This window comes from Thamnophis sirtalis, unplaced genomic scaffold, assembly GCF_051295495.1.
Source record: "Thamnophis sirtalis isolate CommonGarterSnake01/CBP01778 unplaced genomic scaffold, rThaSir2_p1.2 scaffold_1, whole genome shotgun sequence".
NCBI lineage: Eukaryota > Metazoa > Chordata > Lepidosauria > Squamata > Natricidae > Thamnophis > Thamnophis sirtalis.
Genome location: NW_028261381.1, coordinates 3,569,446 through 3,588,122, shown reverse-complemented (window position 1 = coordinate 3,588,122; position 18,677 = coordinate 3,569,446).

Here is an 18,677-nt window from a genome sequence, read left to right as displayed (position 1 = left end):
AGAAGCGTATGTTTTTGTGTGTTTTGAAGGTCTTCATCTCAGGCATCCAGGAAATAATAAAAGGCTCAGACAACTTTCCCTTGAACTGACCTTTTGTGCACCAAGCCTCTCTATCAGTCATCCTTGGTTAGTGGAGTGTCAATAATTGAATAATGGTGTGACAAGCAAGGGAGGGATTGCCAAATAAACATACTTTTCTATCTGTGCATTGCAGTATATCTGCTCGGGAAGGAATAGGCTGAGAGAATGCATTCAGTCAGCAAGCAAAGACTTGAGTCTGTTCCTCAAAGAACATTTGTTCAACTCAGAGGGTCTGCTTTTCAACATGATAGACAGCTGCTTCTTAGCACAGTTTCTTAGCCCCATTCAAAGAAGTCGAGCATGTTCACCAGAGGTGGGTTCCTACCAGTTCGCACCAGTTCGGTAGAACCGGTTCTTCAAATCTACCGAACCGGTTAGAAGAGGTTCCACCAGTGGACCCGGAAAGCAGGCCACACCTACAGAAGAGCTTCCGAAATTTTTTGAAACCCACCACTGATGTTCATAAGTGTGTGTGCACATCAGTGGTGGGTTTCAAAAAAAAATTTGGAACCTACTCTGTGGGTGTGGCCTCCTTTATGGGAGTGGCTTGCCGGCCATGTGACCGGGTGGGAGTGGCTTGCCACCCATATGACCGGATATGAAGATGCCGACGACACTTGTCAGAACCACCTTAAATTACCTCACAAACAGCACTGGCATGCATAAGAATAGGATGTAAACTTGTTTTTTAAAAGGCATCTTTGGTTTGCGTTAAAACAACTTCGACACACGCAATGTTCTGATTGCACCACAAACGCAGGAGTCATCCTTACCTTTCACAGAGGCACTGAGTTTTATAAATATGAGCTTGATAGTGTAGAATAATCATATCCAAGGACCAGTGGTGGGTTTCAAAAATCTTTGGAACCTCTTCTGTATGTGTGGCCTGCTTTCCGGGTCCACTGGTGGAACCTCTTCTAACCGGTTCGGTAGATTTGACGAACAGGTTCTACCAAACTGGTGCGAACTGGTAGGAACCCACCTCTGATTAGGACAATCAGATTATTAGGGGTATTAACTGGGATACATTAATGTGTATGAATATGCACATTTATAAACAAATAACAACCCAATAGGGACACAGTGGCTCAGTGGATAAGACACTGAGCTTGTCTATCAGAAGGTTGGCAGTTCAGCAGTTCGAATCCCTAGTGCCGCGTAACAGAGTGAGCTCCCATTACTTGTCCCAGCTTCTGCCAACCTAGCAGTTCGAAAGCATGTAAAAATGCAAGTAGAAAAATATGGATCACCTTTGGTGGGAAGGTAACAGCGTTCCACGTGCCTTCGGCGTTTAGTCATGCCGGCCACATGACCATGGAGACGTCTTCGGACAGCGCTGACTCTTCGGCTTGAAATGGAGATGAGCACTGCCCCCTAGAGTTGGGAACAACTAGCACATATGTGTGAGGGAAACTTTTACCGTTAACAACCCAATAAGCCAACATCCACTTTTCATGATTAGTCATGAAGTGAAGAATAGACTAGATCTTCCCTTGCATTTCCATCTGTTATTCCACTTGGAAATATTCCCAAATTGGATAAATAAACGAAAAACCAAGCGCGATCAAGAGTATGAATATCTGATATTGCTTCCTGCACTGACGCTTTTCTCTCTCTGCTTCAAGATAGCGTCACCATATTTTAGCTGCAAAAATCCACACAGACAGTAGATGGAAGCAAATAGTTAGGATTCTCTGTATCTCTTTATTGCCATTTAGTGGCCATATACATTTTTATTTTTATTTCTTTTGCAGCTAATGTTGTGCCTCCAAAATGTAGGAAAACAGGCTGGGGAAAAAATATCAGCCTTGCCTCTCCTATGGTTCTCTGGAAGATTGAAATGCTGATATTAACATTCGTCTCTTTGTTTTTGAGCTGTAAGATATAATCTGAGGTAGAATTTTAACTATTTCTCTCTCCTAGAGTTCTACTTGGAGAACAACAGTGATTTATTCTGCTTTAAAAATCGCAGGGCTATCAGCTCCCCTGTTGAAAGAACTGTTATGGTTGTCTTTATTTACAAGTGGATTGACAGCCTTTAACATCATTAGGCAATATTGTACTCCCTAATATATCAATCCAGGTGCAGAATTATGTAACTGGAGAATTTTAATTTATTGGTTTATTTGATTTATAGGGCTGTTTCCCAACTATTCTCGGCATTTACATTTAAGTAGTAAAACAAAATTATAAAAGACCACAATAATATGTTATCCGTGTTGTGCATAACCCATTACACAAAGCAAGGTGATGATGATGATGATGATGATGATGATGATGAAGAAGAAGAAGAAGAAGAAGAAGAAGAGGTTCCACCACAAAACCGCGATAGACTAAAGCGCGCTCGACAAAAGCGCGTACCTGACGTCATCACAGCGCGACGAAAACATCACGCTGTGAGCGGTAAACTTAAAATTAAAGCAAAAACCTTACCCTAACCCCCCCAAACCTAACCCTAAACCTAACCCTAAACCTAACCCTTAACCTAACGCTAAACCTAACGCTAACCCTTAACCTAACCCTAAACCTAACCCTAACGCTTAACGTAACCCTAAACCTAACCCTAACCCTTAACCTAACCCTAACCGTAAACCTAAACCTAACCCTTACCTTTACGTGAATCGGCTTGCTTTAAAATCGCTTTTTAAAATCTCCGCGGTCGTATTTGTCGCGCTGCTGATGACGTCAGGTACGCGCTTTAATCGGGCGCGCTTTAGTGGACCGCGGTTTTGTCGTGCCACGGAAGAAGAAGAAGAAGAAGAAGAAGAAGAAGAAGAAGAAGAAGAAGAAGAAGAAGAAGAAGAAGAAGAAGAAGAAGAATGCTGAACCCTTCATTTCCAGCAGTAGCATTTCCAGAGTCAAGATATATATTTTCCCAGAGATCTTTACAAATTCTTTGAAATCTTGATCCAGAAGTCTTTGGGTGAATCTCTGTTTCAAACTGTGAGAAAGAATGTTTACCAGCAGGGCGATCAGTTACACTAGCTGGGATGTCAAGTTAGAAGTCATAGATAGCCCTTTCTTAGGCATTGAAATCAATTGGATGACCTTGGACCAATTACTGCCTCTCAGCCCGAACCAGCTTCAGACTTTGCAACAAAGCCACCTGATAATCAACCCCCTGCCTTCCTTACATTATGTATTTGTAGGTTTTTGATGGAAGAACTAGACCAGTGCAGTCCAACACACGCAGACCCTCACAACTCAGCAAGACAAATGACATACTACCTCTCTTACAAACCATTAGCAGGGCAATGATCATATCGTCTTCTGCGCCTTTAAAAATACGAATGGTGGCACTCCACCTGAGTAAAAGTGGGTAAAGTCCATTAGAAGACTGAGCAGTCATTTTTATGAAAATGTGAAGTTCTTGACCTTTATAAAACTGTCACATTTTTTACAACATTATGGATTGGGCTGGACCCTGGTTCCCAAAAGATTAGAGGGCAGAGAGTGTGTCAGGACAATTTTCCATTATTTTTATGAGCCATCTTTCTGAGAACATTATTGTTTTATTTAAATATGCAGTTCCTGCTTCTTTGGCGTTAATGGAGAAGATCATGTAAATGGAAGGTGCTTTCAACTCCCTAATGCAGCCACATTTCCCCTACAGACCTTTCACACAAGGATGGAGATAACTGGCATCTCCATCAATCTCCTTGCATTATTTTTGGGAACCCATGCAGAGGATTTTAATTTCCAAATGTCTGACCAGCAGAATGGAAACTGAAGTGATTTGCAAAGATCTCCATCAATCCAGGGATCATTCTCCATGTTAGTGAACTTTGTAACAGATTAAAAAAAAATCACGTTGTGTTCAGACAAATGGAATCCTGCCATAAGCATGCATAACAAGAAGGAAATGTTATTTCCAGGGTCCCTGACAATATGTGAAACTGCTCAACTCTGGACTCCTTAGGGGATTGTTTTCAGCAAGCTTGTTTTATTTTATTCTTCAGTTGAACATCACCAAAAATGAAGCTTATTTTCCAATGTAGATAAAATATGAATTTCAGTAGCATCTCTTTATTCGCCATACCCAGGGCCGGATTTCCCTATAGGCTAACTAGGCTTCAGCCTAGGGCCTCAAGATCAAGAGGGGCCTACATTCAAATTGTTAGCAAAATTAAAATTACACTATTCTAAAAACAGTGAACGCTAAAACACTGAACCGAAAATAAGGACAAATTCTATGCATATGACTAATAAACAAACATAAACATGTATTGGTTAAGATCATTCCAGCGCCGCGGCAGTTGGGGAGCCCACCCACGTTCCCGGCACCGGCGGTCGGGCGAGAGGCGCGGCCGCTCCCGGTAGCCGCCCCGTCGACGCGGAGCCCACCAGCGGCCAGGCAGGTGAGGGCGAGGGGGCCAAGCCGGGCAGCTGAGCGCAGCAGGGGAGGCGGCTGGCCTCGCTGCCTTTGCCGCAGAGCAGAGCCGCCCTCCGTCGGGAGGCCAGCTATATATATTGATATATATTGATATATATCACAGTAATGATGTATTTTATTGTCTCTCATGTAATTTACAAACTTAAAAATGGGAGGTGAAAGGGCCTTATAAGTGGAATAGCCTAGGGCCTCTTTTCATCTAAATCCGGCCATGGCCATACCTATCTTCTTTTATATCATTTTTCCTCTGTTTATTCCAGTGGTAGTCAACCTGGTCCCTACCGCCCACTAGTGGGCGTTCCAGCTTTCATGGTGGGCGGTGGGGGGGTTGCTGTAACTCTGCTTTGTAAATTTTATAAAGTAAAGTTACTTCCCTACTTTATAAATCACCATTACTGTGGAACCGGTGGGCGGTTAGAAAATTTTACTACTAACAGAGATACAAAAGTGGGCGGTAGGTATAAAAAGGTTGACTACCCCTGGGTTATTCCCTATTCTGTTATTCCTACTTGCAAGTAATCACTCCCTGCTGGCAGACTCCTTTTACTAAGGGTTCATCAGAAAAGATCTCAATAGGCTGCCGTCAATCAAAGGGAATTTCCTGAGCTTGTCTAAAGCAGTGTTCCTCAGCCTTGTCAACTTTAAGAGGTGTACTTCGACGGTCAGCCTGCTGGCTGAGTGGGGGGATTGTGGGAGATAAAGTCCACACATCTTAAGGTTGCTAAGATCGAGAAGCATACTCTAGGCCAGGCCTGTCAAATTGGCAGCCCCAACGAGCCAGATGTGTCACATGCAGGCCACGCCCACTCTGGCTCCACAAAGGCAAAAAAAAACATCCCGATAGGTCCCAATACGTCACATGACGCAATCAAATTTGACACCCATGCTCTAAACTATCCAGGCAGAGAATGCTTTTAATTATTGTTCTCAGGATATTTTCCTTTAGCTTAATTCTAGGAACGACATAGTAAAAGATGTGCTTTCAGTCTTCTTGTCTGGAAATGTTGAACCAAACAATAGCAATAGCAGTTAGACTTATATACCGCTTCATAGGGCTTTCAGCCCTCTCTAAGCGGTTTACAGAGTCAGCATATGTGAAGTACCCGTGGTTCGTCCATGAGGCCAATGTTGAGAAAAGACACAGACACGAGCTTTCTCGGGATGGAGCGACTCAGATTGGGGTCTGGGAGCCCCTTTTATTGAGATAGGACAAAGGCAGGAGGAGCAATCAGCATGTGATTTAAGACAGCCTGTCAAACTACAATTGCTAATCTACTGCTCAGGGAAGATCTGTCTATATATGGTCAAATCCTGGGCGTCGTTGGGTAAGGCACATCTAGAGCGAACTATCAGGGTGTTATGTTATGAACTGTCAGGATGTTATGGAGTTTGTTTTTCCTGTGTGGTTCAGCGTGGCTGCGCATACCCTGTTATGCACTGGGCCATGGGTGACCGCCACGCCTACACAAGGAGTTATATGAGTTATATGCATATTGCCCCCACAATCTGGGTCCTCATTTTACCCACCTCGGAAGGATGGAAGGCTGAGTCAACCCTGAGCCGGTGAGATTTGAACCGCCGAGCTGCAGAACTAGCAGTCAGCTGAAGTGGCCTGCAGTACTGCACCCTAACCACTGCGCCACCTCGGCTCTTAAACAAAACCTTGTACATACCCTGAAACAAAAAGGGAAACCTGTGTAACCATTCAGACGTGCATGTTAGGAAAGTTTTTGTGAGAAGCAATAAACAAAACTCTAGATGAGAAATCAGAAAAATGCAGAACAAGGGAAGATAAAGAATCCCACACACCAAATTCCAAATACAATTACAGTAACTAAATCAGTTAACATAGTGAGGGACTAAAATCTCAAGTTTCAGTATATAGATACAGTTCATTGCAAATAAATCTTTTTCTTGAGTGCTGTAAGCCAGACATTCTTCTTGTTATCCTTTTTTTTTCACAACATTCCCTCATGTTTTTATATAGTGCAAAAAAAAAGTGAAGGGAGTCAATATCTTTGGGAAGACTGCCTTTTTTGCTGATGTCTACATGACTAGAAAATATGCTTGTGGCTGAACCAGTGGTGGGTTTCAAAAATTGTTCGAACCTACTCTGTGGGTGTGGCCTCCTTTGTGGGAGTGGCTTGCCACCCATGTGACTGGATGGGAGTGGCTTGCCGCCCATGTGACCGGATATGAAGATGCCGACGACACTTGTCAGAACCACCTTAAATTACCTCACACACAGCACTGGCATGCATAAGAATATGATGCAAACTTGTTTTCTAAAAGGCATCTTTGGTTTGCCTTAAAACAACTTCAACACACGCAATGTTCTGATTGCACCACAAACGCAGTAGTCATCCTTACCTTTCACAGAGGCACTGAGTTTTATAAATATGAGCTTGATAGTGTAGAATAATCATATCCAAGGACCAGTGGTGGGTTTCAAAAATTTTTGGACCCTCTTCTGTAGGTGTGGCTTGCTTTCCAGGTCCACTGGTGGAACCTCTTCTAACCGGTTCGGTAGATTTGACGAACTGGTTCTACCGAATAGGTGCGAACTGGTAGGAACCCACCTCTGGGCTGAACCCATCTTTTGGGGAATCCTACAGTTGAATAATCAAGTTTCTGCCCAGTTTTCACCTATTAATACATAAGAAGAGTTATAATAGAGAAATGTTTGGGGGGAATCAAAATTCTGGTATATTGGAACCTCTCAATGGGATCAGTTTACCAGATGCCATGGAGCATTATTATGCAATAGAGTAGCAAAATATAGGGTTTTTTCCCACTTGCTCTGTCACTTGCCTCTTTTCTATCTCCCTTTTTTTAAACAAAGAGAGGGGACTTACGTTGTACCTTATACTGTAGCCAATCTCATATCATGCCAATTCATGGGCTGAAAACATGATGATATATGTCCCTGGAGTGTTCAGAGAAATACAAAATCACTTGTTTTCATTTTTGGTCAACTGAACCATAGTCCAAAGCCTTCAATTGTTGTTGTTTTTTGTCCCTCACATATTTCATTTCCTTTTTGCCAAGAAGGCAACATGATTTGCTGCTGTTCATTGGATGTCAGCTTGGATCAGGGCCAAGCTCTCTCTCATCTTGCCCAGATGCAGCAAGACTATATAATTGACCTCTGGTTCAGGTTTTCCTTCTGTCCCAGTGCTGCTGATGGCCATTTCCTGCCTTATCTAGTCTCCTGACAAGATCCTTGACAGAGTGTTGTATAAATCTCTGTGCCAGTCAAGTCATCCTGAAACAAAGAAGTATATTTCAGGCTTTAACATCAGAGACAAGCCTGTGACACCCTATAAAACACTTTGTAGATTAGAGTCTCCTCAACTTCCCTTCCATGGATGGGATACACAAAGAGTCTTGAGTGGTTCTTCAATATCAATCAGAGCAATCCCCAGCCTTCCCCGCAATTGCTCTGATTGATATGGTACATTAGGACTACAGCTTCTAAAATGATTGGTCAGCATGGCTTTTGGCATAAGTAGCTGTATAGGGCAAAACACTAGGTTCGAAAAGCCTTTATTGCAAGTTTAGGAAGAAAGTGATAAGGCAGGGCACTGATCAGAGGTGAGTTGTTGTGGGTTTGGCCCAGATCGGGCAAACCAGTAGTAGCGGCAGCAGGAGGCTCCACCCATGCGCCCGGATGCTTTCGCGCATGCACAGAAGCGTCCTGCGCACACAGGAGCGTGCCCAAACTGGTAATAGAAAAATTGGCAATCCACCTCAGGCACTGATCCAAGCAGCCTATTTCCACTTCTCTTCCCTATAATAATGGAATAGGTATGTTCCAAAATTACAAAAGCCACATGAATCACAAAAAAACCTGTGTGACTTGTATATAGCAATAGCAGTTAGACTTATATACCGCTTCATAGGGCTTTCAGCCCTCTCTAAGCGGTTTACAGGGTCAGCATATCGCCCCCAACAACAACCCAGGTCCTCATTTTACCCACCTCGGAAGGATGGAAGGCTGAGTCAACCCTGAGCCGGTGAGATTTGAACAGCCGAACTGCAGAACTGCACTCAGCTGAAGTGGCCTGCAGTGCTGCACTCTACCCACTGCACCACCTCGGGGTTCCTCACAGTGGTCTATATCAACCCCCTAGAGTTGATAGGATTACGCAAGGAGTCGATGTTGTTGTTCATCATACAATTAGTTAAAGCTTTATTAATTAAATCATTTTCATAAAACGTACATTTGAAAGTGAATGAATACTTTGCAATTTCATGAAGTCATCAACGAGCTGAAGGATTTTGGGACCCTTGACGTGTATCAACAAATACATACGGATGTACCTATCCATCTCCAAATAAAAATGACACCGTTTTCACTTTTTCCCCACATACACTGACAGGGTGTAAGAGAGTTGAAGACCAGCATGGCTCAGACTACCAACCAGGAATCTCTTCTCGCTTATTTAATAGCATTTTAGGTGTTAGGGATGCGAGACCAGAACTGTAAAATGCTTTAAAGCATGAAAAAGTATTACAGAGATATGCACAGTTTTGTGCTTTTTTAATCTTCGCACAACACTGTGGGATATGTGGCCTTTTTGCTCTCATCCAGAGAGAGCAAAAGTTATTGCTTAGCTAATGAATCGAATGCTGATTGTTTGATAAAGGACTAGCAAGCTAGTCTTGGTGTAGTTAAAGATGATATGGCTTTTGGTTTAGCTCACACACTTAATTTTACTATCATATTTAAACTTATGAAGTGGAAATTCTACAGACCATTGTAGCTTAATTGGCCTAATGAACAGGAGCCGCAGTCGTGTACCCTGAAATAAATCCAGCTGGATAATCCATATAATCACCTCCAAATGATGGCATTACGATTGGAACAAAGTGGGATTATCTCCTGTTAATTGCCTCAAATATGATTAATTACCAGTTTCTTTTTAAAATCAAATTTGTATTAATTAAAAAGCAAAATAACAAAAGATTAAACATACCGATGAGTCATAAATATTCACTCTGAAATTCTTTGTAGTCCCAAGGGAGCAGCTCGGTATATGCAATAGGCTATTAACAGTCTGTCTGAGAACAATTTGGTAACAGGCTGTCCTGGACTTGCCTTTGATACAATAAGTCCCATTCATTGCTGTAAGACTGGCGGTATTCTTTGCAGGGTAATACCCCTAAAGATAGGGGTGTGATGAGAACCCTTAATTCTGGACAATGAGAGACAGGTCCGGAGTTTAGAGCATGAGGTATAGAGCACTGGAGCAGCCTGCCTAATGCTTGGATGACTGTCGGGGGTGAGGTTTAGGACATCTGGTTTTGCAAGCCTTCCCCATCTCTGTTAAAAGAGGGGGCTGCTAATAGGAAATGGCCAGGTGCATAATGCACGTTGCATGGGTGTAGGAAGCCTACACACAACAATGCATTGTTGTGTGGGGAGCCTGAGGACCATGAAAGCGAAAGGCTTTTCGTGAAAGTCCCTGTATCAAATGGTTCAGGTTCTTGAGGCTCAGAAAGATAGATAGATAGATAGATAGATAGATAGATAGATAGATAGATAGATAGATAGATAGATAGATAGATAGATAGAGACTTTATTTGTATGCCACCCTTTTCCCTGGGCGGCTCACAGTTCAGGGGGAAGGGAGGACAAACCAGGTTAAACACATAAGACAATACATCATTAAAAGCACAACATTCATACAATTCGGGTGGGGTTAAGGTCTTTAGCCCCAGGCCTGTCGGGACAGCCAGGTTTTAAGGGCTATGCGGAAGGTCTGGAGGGTGGTGAGGGTACGGATCTCCACGGGGAGTTCGTTCCATAGGGTCGGAGCTACCACCGAGAAGGCTCTCCTCCGCGTAGTTGCCAGTCGACATTGACCGGCTGATGGAACTCGGAGGAGGCCTAATCTATGGGATCTTATTGGTCGAGTGGAGGTAATTGGCAGCAGGCGGTCTCTCAAGTACCCAGATCCAATACCATGAAGGGCTTTGTAGGTGACAAGTAGCACCTTGAAGCGTACCCGGAGATCGACAGGTAGCCAGTGCAGCTCGTGGAGGATAGGTGTTGTGTGGGTGAAGCGAGGTGCACCCACGATCGCTCGCGCGGCCGCATTCTGGACTAGCTGAAGTCGCCGAATACTCTTCAAGGGCAGCCCCATGTAGAGCACATTGCAGTACTCCAGATGCTGATTAGGAGAGTAAAAATGAGGGTGTGTCACAGTGGTGGGTTGCTAATCCCGTTCCAACCGGTTCGGTGGGAACGGGGCCGGCGGAGTCCTCGTGCACGTGCACAGTTCACGCATGCGTCAACGCCTGTGCGATGCTCCAGCTGCTCACGGAGAATCATGCAGGCGCTGTATGTGCCATCCAGCTGCTCGCAGAGAATCGCACAGGCTCTGTATGTGCCATGCGCCTGCGTGGAAGCGCAGAAGCCTTCAAAGACTGGTAAGGAGCACGGGCGGGCAGGTGGGCCCTTCGCCGTTCCAGGAAGTTACTTACTTCCGGGTTCGCCGACCAACCGGTTCGCGGGGACCGCCGCGAACCGGTTGAAACCCAGCCCTGGTGTGTCATTTGATCTCAGTTGTGATAGGAAAAGCTGATTTGCTATCTTCACGTGATTCCTCTTTTCAGCTCTCAGTCAGGGCTTCAGATCCTAAAGGAATGAGTGGTCAGAAAACAAGGTAAGTTGATTAATCAGACAATGATAGTATCTAGCACCCTTGACAGCTATTGATTTTCTTTTTCAACTGCTGTTGGTTTTTCCAAGTATCAGGCCTTCCACCATGACTCTTGCCTCTGCGGGATCCAAAATATCTCAGGTTTAGCTTCATTATTAACACATCCTATAACCAGTTCGGTTTTACTTCATCTAATTCTGAATCATTTTGTTCTTCTTGAAGTTCAAAATGTGGAGTTCTCCACGTGTCAAAGGCACTTTGTTTTTCTTTTTGCAGCCTTTCGGGTGCTCCAAATTTCACAGCCATGTGTTACAATTGGTAAAATCATAACCTTGACAATATTTTATGATCAATGTGAGGAATTTGCACTTTAATGTTTTAGATTTGGCAGTTTTCTCTCATTCATCCCTGTGAATTTTGGACCTTTGGAAGATACCATCTGCAATTGTATCCGCCCTGAGTCTCTCGGGAATAGGGCGGCATACAAATTAAATAAAACCTCAATTATTAATGTAGGACACCAGTATGACTACCTATCATCAATTTTTAGAATTTTCCGGATTTTATTCCCGTGCAAATTAGTAGAATTTTGCTTGAATATCTAGGAATTGTCCTGTTTGAAAAGTCCATACTAATTCACAGAGGAATTAATTCTAGTCACCTGAAAGCTATTAACAAATATTTGATTGGTTAAATCATTTTGATTGAGCAGGTAGAAGTGCCTGAATCAGTTCATTTGGATTCAGCATGGTCAGATCTGCATGTATCTGGATGGAAGACCTCCAGGGAATAGCAGGGCTACCTAGACTGGGAAGATGAAAAATAGTGAAAAAGACAGTGACAAGCCACTTCTATTTTGTTGACCGGTGATGGAGGTGCCTATGAAGTCACCAAGAGTTAAGCTCAACTCAGAGAAGTTTTTTTTTAACCTTGTTAATTTTTGCTTTATTGAAATTTGAAAATCCAAACATGATAGAAATCTAATGAACCTTATCCAAAATAGTCTAAACATCTACGCACTTTTTGAAAATTTTGAAATTCATCTTTATGTATACCATAGAATACTGTTGTGACTCAGCAGTCTTTTGTGAGTCTTTTCGGGATGCAAGATTAATTATGCAGCTGGGGCTCGTTAGGGGCATATTCTGGGGATAAAAGGATGGATGGTGCCACGCCCTAGTTGCAGGAGTCAACGTTCCTTGGTTCGTTCAACATTGATTGATCATCAGTCGTGGTTTATGTAAGATACACTTGGAGAAGTGCTTTGATTTCTGTAACCCTGATTCATAGAGACTTTGGAAGAAGTGTTTTCACTTCCAGCATTTTGATTCTTGATTAAGTAATCCATGATTTTTTTTTTAGCTAATCATTTTGATGGTCTGAAAATACCACTTTAGACAACAGTTCCTACGTTCCCCAGCCTACAAAGGTGGAGGGGAGATAAGCTCCTTCATCGAAGGGTTCCTCAATAAAGATAATTTAAATATTTAAATTAAATTAAATTTAAATTTAAATAGGGCTCCCCTAATTAGACTCAATCTACAAACATATCCTGCAGGAATCCTTAGTTCTTTTACTCAAGTTTTTGTTTTTGCTAAGAAAGTTTTTTGAATCTTCCCATCCAAGAGCCTTGAAATGTAGAACTGAAAAATCCTGTGCCAGTCCTGAAATTAAAAAAAAATAATCCTGTGTAATCCTGCAGTCTTGCATGTAAGGAAGATTTTAATGAAAATACTCTTATAAAAGATAAGTCTATATAGAGAAATCAATAAGGGTTTATTGGGGAGAAAAGGAGAATATCGGAATAATAAGGGAAGAAAATAGTTACCAAGAGAATTCCAAACAGAATCAATACTGCCAGCATGGGTAAATTAGTTATTTCTCACATATTACCAATGAGCTCTTGGTTTTTATAGCAATAGCAATAGCAGTTAGACTTATATACCGCTTCATAGGGCTTTCAGCCCTCTCTAAGTGGTTTACAGAGTCAGCATATCGCCCCCCACAGTCTGAGTCCTCATTTTACCCACCTCGGAAGGATGGAACGCTGAGTCAACCTTGAGCCGGTGAGATTTGAACCGCCGAACTGCAGATAGCAGTCAGCTGAAGTGGCCTGCAGTACTGCACCCTAACCACTGCGCCACCTCGGCTCTTAGCCCCTGCTTATTGCAGAGAAGATGGTTCGAAGCAGGGGCGAAATGCTACTGGTTCGGACCAGTTTGCCTGAACTGGTAGTAAAAAAAAAAAGCTACTGGTTTGCGCAAATTGGTATTTCCGATGATCAGCTGTGACGCATGATTTATATTAGCTAATCTAAATCATGTGGCACAGCAGATTCCCCCTCCTTGCTGTTCTACTTGCTTTTCAGGTGTGCTCGGTACCAGGCTCCACCCACCTGTCCGGACATCATCACATCTATTTTTGATGCTCTGCGCATGCATAGAAAGTCCTGCACATGCAGAGGTAGCACATGTGCTCATATTTGCGAACTGGTAGTGAAGGTAAGTAGATTTCACCCCTGGGTTGAAGGAAATCATACAAGCCAGCTATTGAGGTGTTGTGAGACAGGCTCTTCTTATTCCTTATCCTCTTGATATTTTCTCTGCGTTGATTTCCCTCAGATATAAAGAAAATGGGGGAGAAATGAAAGTCAGTTCCTTGGGGCCATCCAACTGTTGCTTTACCCAGCCAAGGCCTATCTATCTGTCTCTATCTTTCTGTCTATTATTATAAATCTTTTTTATGTAATACTAGTTGTATTCAAGAAACCCTAAGGTTATCTACAAGGTAAATCCACCATGATTCTTAGTGGAATGATAAAACACAGCACCATGTTGTATATATGGAATGAGATGCCTACTAAGTGGCAGAATTTTACACATAATGCCCAGCTACTGTGATTTAAAAAATAATAGTTTTAAGTTAGGATGTATAAACTTAGCTAGGTTTAGCTTATTCAAGAAGCATGGTTAATACATGAACATAGCTATGGACTCTTGGCATTAGTATTAGTGGAAATGCTACTATTAGGACCAGGGCCAGCTTTTGGTACCCAAGCAATGGTGGGTTTCAAAAATTGTTCGAACCTACTCTGTGGGTGTGGCCTCCTTTGTGGGAGTGGCTTGCCACTCATGTGACTGGATGGGAGTGGCTTGCCGCCCATGTGACTGGATATGAAGATGCCGACGACACTTGTCAGAACCACCTTAAATTACCTCACACACAGCACTGGCATGCATAAGAATAGGATGTAAACTTGTTTCTTAAAAGGCATCTTTGGTTTGCCTTAAAACAGCTTCAACACACGCAATGTTCTGATTGCACCACAAACGCAGCAGTCATCCTTACCTTTCACAGAGGCACTGAGGTTTATAAATATGAGCATGATAGTGCAGAATAATCATATCCAAGGACCAGTGGTGGGTTTCAAGTATTTTTGGAACCTCTTCTGTAGGTGTGGCCTGCTTTCCGGGTCCACTGGTGGAACCTCTTCTAACCGGTTCGGTAGGTTTGACGAACCGGTTCTACCGCATAGGTGCGAACTGGTAGGAACCCACCTCTGTACCCAAGCCAAGCCACATTCTGGTTCCCCCTGTGGTTTGGCTCATCTTCCCATTTCGTTAGGAACTCCAAAAGGTCTCTTATTGTTTCTTAATTATATGTAACCCTCAGGCAGACATGTTGGCTTACAGAATGCATTGTTACCGGTTTTTGCTTTTTTTATTGTGGTTTCAGAGGTCTTTTCAAATTCTCCAAAGGGCCCCCTATAATTTGGTGTCCCTAGACCAGTGTCTACTAGGCCTTAGCCCAGAGCCAGGCCTGATTAAGACATGATAAGCCAAGCAGACAGAGGGATTTTTTTTTTTTAGGTATTTTATTAAAATTTATAGGCCGCCCTTTTCCCTGAGGGGACTCAGGGCGGCTTACAACCATTAGGGAGGGGGAACAATACACAATAAACGATATGAAAACAAGATAAGTAGTAAAAACACAACATGCATTCTACATTCAACACTCGGGTGGGGCAAATTAAGGACTTATCCCCAGGCCTGCTGGGAGAGCCAGGTCTTGAGGGCTGCGCGGAAGGCCTGGACGGTGGTGAGGGTGCGTATCTCGACGGGGAGATCGTTCCACAGGGTCGGAGCTGCAACAGAAAAGGCTCTCCTCCGTGTAGTCGCCAGTCGACATTGACTGGCGGATGGAATTCGGAGGAGGCCCAGTCTGTGCGATCTAATCGGTCGGAGGGAGGTAATCGGCAGAAGGCGGTCTCTCAAGTACCCAGATCCACTACCATGGAGTGCTTTAAAGATGGTCATCAGTACCCTGAAGCGCACCCGGAGATCGACAGGTAGCCAGTGCAGCTCGCGGAGGATGGGTGTAACGTGGGCGAACCGCGGTGCGCCCACTATCACTCGCGCGGCTGCATTCTGGACTAACTGCAGTCGCCGGATGCACTTCAGGGGCAACCCCATGTAGAGCACATTGCAGTATTCCAGCCTAGAGATCACAAGGGCTCGAGTGACTGTTGTGAGAGCCTCCCGATTCAGGTAGGGTCGTAACTGGCGGACCAGGCGGACCTGGGCAAATGCCCCCCTGGTCACAGCCGACAGATGATGATCGAGAGTCAGCTGTGGATCCAGGAGGACTCCTAAGTTACGAACCCTATCTGAGGGGTATAAAATTTGACCCCCCAGCCTGATAAGGGAGATCTACTCCATTATAGAGGAAATATCTCCTTCAAATTGCAATTGATTCAACATGCTTTCATGGACACTGAAACATTAACCTTTCAGGATAAGGGGAGCCATGTCAAACTTCTTTCTAGACAGATTCTACCTAGGCTGGTCATTGGTTCCTTCTGGGTAGAAGGAAAAGAGTATAAAATTATTTTTGCCTCAGCAAGAATTTTCTTGAATTCCGAGGTGATTCTTCCAGAACTCTTCAGCATTCTATGCTTCTAGATTAGAATTTTAGACATCTTTTTGGTCTGTCCTCTGTTCCAAATTTCTTTCTGGAATCACTCCAGACTGCTGTCCACGGACCAGACATGACAGCTGCAGATAGAATTTGAAAAGGCTGCTAGCTTTCTTGCCACTTTTGTTTTAAAGCTTTGTCATCAGCACAGAATTCCCTTTGTTTTTCAGCGCAGATTAGAGCATGCTGATTAAAATCCAATTAGTAGCCATCTAATGTTATAGGAGAACAAATTAATCTGCCAATTCTGACCCAATTTAAATGAGGCTTAATTGGGTTATTCAAATACAGGCGTAGAGGACATTCCCACAAGCTTTGCAAAATACCCAGGATGCTTAAAGAACTACATTTGCAACATCTTCTCCAGTATAAAAGTATATCTGTAGCCTTCAGCAGGAGAAAATTTCAGAGTCTCAGCCTTAGTAATGGATTTAAATGTTCAGATTTCCCATATGGGACTAGGAAATTAACAATTTTCTGAGCTGTGAGAATTGAAACAGAGAATCCATTAAGCTGGACCAGGATATTTCCTTTAATAATCAACACCTTCTTGGAAAGGATTGGGTGTTGTGGGAGAGGAGGGGAAGGGAGGAGGGAGGGAGAGGGGGGAAGGGAGATGGAGATGGAGAGGAAGGTGGTACCTCATTTCCAAACCAGCCCAGGACATATTCATGCTCACTTGGTCACACGATTACTCCTGGCTTTGAGTGCAAAGCAAATTGTTAAAGTGGGACTTTGTTCATCCATTGAGGACATAGGAAAATGCAAATTGTTGTAATTCTTTTCTTTTTTTCATCAGAAGGGGATAAAATTTCAAGCAAGAGTATTAAGAGTATTCGAGGTATGAGCCTTGAAAACTAGTTTTCAGTCAGAGGAGAAACTTTGCAACTTTGCAATTTTAATAAGATTTGTATGCCACCCACTCCCTAGGGACTCTGGGCGGCTCACAACAAAAGCAAAAACATAAAATATTAAAAGTATAATTATTTAAAATAAAATCATCCATTCAATCACGTGGGGCTGGATTTTAATCAACAGCCCCAGGCCTGCCGGAACAGCCAGGTCTTGGTCCTGGCTTTACGGAAGGCCGGGAGAGTGGGAAGGGTCCGGATCTCTGCGGGTAGCTCGTTCCATAAAGCCGGTGCAGCTACAGAGAAGGCCCTCCCTCGGGGCCATCCTGGGTTGTGATAGCATTTCAGACAGTAATTCACTTTTTAAAAAAATGCAAAATTGGTAGGAATAACCAAATTCTGATATAGAGAAAAAGTTTTTTAAAAAAAGGATTTCAGATGGAATTGGAAAAGAAATCACAACTGCATTTGTCTCTTGAAGAGAAGGTTATTGGTGTCTCTGCTGAGGAGAATATAAATTTGCCGTTTCAAAGTGGGTCGGTAACAAAAACTGGCACTTAGAGAATGTTAAACATTTTTTAAAAAATATTGGAGTAATAATTTCTCTTTTACGCCGTAACCGTTAATCTATATTAACATGGTTTAGATGTAGGCCTTGCTCAATTGTTTTATGGAATTCTTCCATCTGGCTTTAAAAAGTGAATTTTCTCATACAGATGCTTACTCTTTAGACAAGTAAATCTAAGTAAAGAGAAAACAGCAGGTTAAAATGCAGAAAGTTTGGTTTCAGTAAAAGGAAACGCTTTGCAGAAGAGTTCCACTAATTATTTAAGGCAGTGTTTCTCAACCTTGGCAACTTGAAGATGTCCGGACTTCAACTCCCAGAATTCCCCAGCCAGCGAATGCTGGCTGGGGAATTCTGGGAGTTGAAGTCCGGACATCTTCAAGTTGCCAAGGTTAAGAAACACTGATTTAAGGCCTCTGTTAATGTAACAACCATAATTGTGCCAAGATAACAGTGTGGAAGGGGGTTCCACTGCCTTGGTGATGGCTCTGTGATACTATAGAACCTCTATTAATTCCCAGGTATAAAAATTATCCCACCTTATGTATAAAGGAGGTGACTTGAATGCTAAAATAAACCTGGTTAGTCACCCTCCTCCCCATGATGGGGCTTTATATAAACAAATGAAAAAACCCAGTTTACCTTGCAGTTAAGCAATAGATCTTGATCCAGGAGATTCTGGTGCAAGTTCCACATTTGACCATAAAGGTGGATGGAGCTGAGGTGGCGCAGTGGGTAGAGTGCAGTACTGCAGGCCACTTCAGCTGACTGTGATCTGCAGTTCAGCGGTTCAAATCTCACCGGCTCAGGGTTGACTCAGCCTTCCATCCTTCCGAGGTGGGTGAAATGAGGACCCGGATTGTTGTTGGGGGCAATTTGCTGACTCTGTAAACCGCTTAGAGAGGGCTGAAAGCCCTATGAAGCGGTATATAAGTCTAACTGCTATTGTTTGAGCCAGTTGTTGTTCCTTAGCCCACTCAAGATTCTTTTTGTGAGGATGAAATGTGGGAAGATCCTCAATAGCTGCCAAAAATACACAATCAGCATCTTGGTTAAATGGGACCCCTACATTCAAGGAGCATTCAAAAGACCACTTAGGCTAGTCTGATGCCATCTATATATATTGGGACTGTGATTCCCAGAAC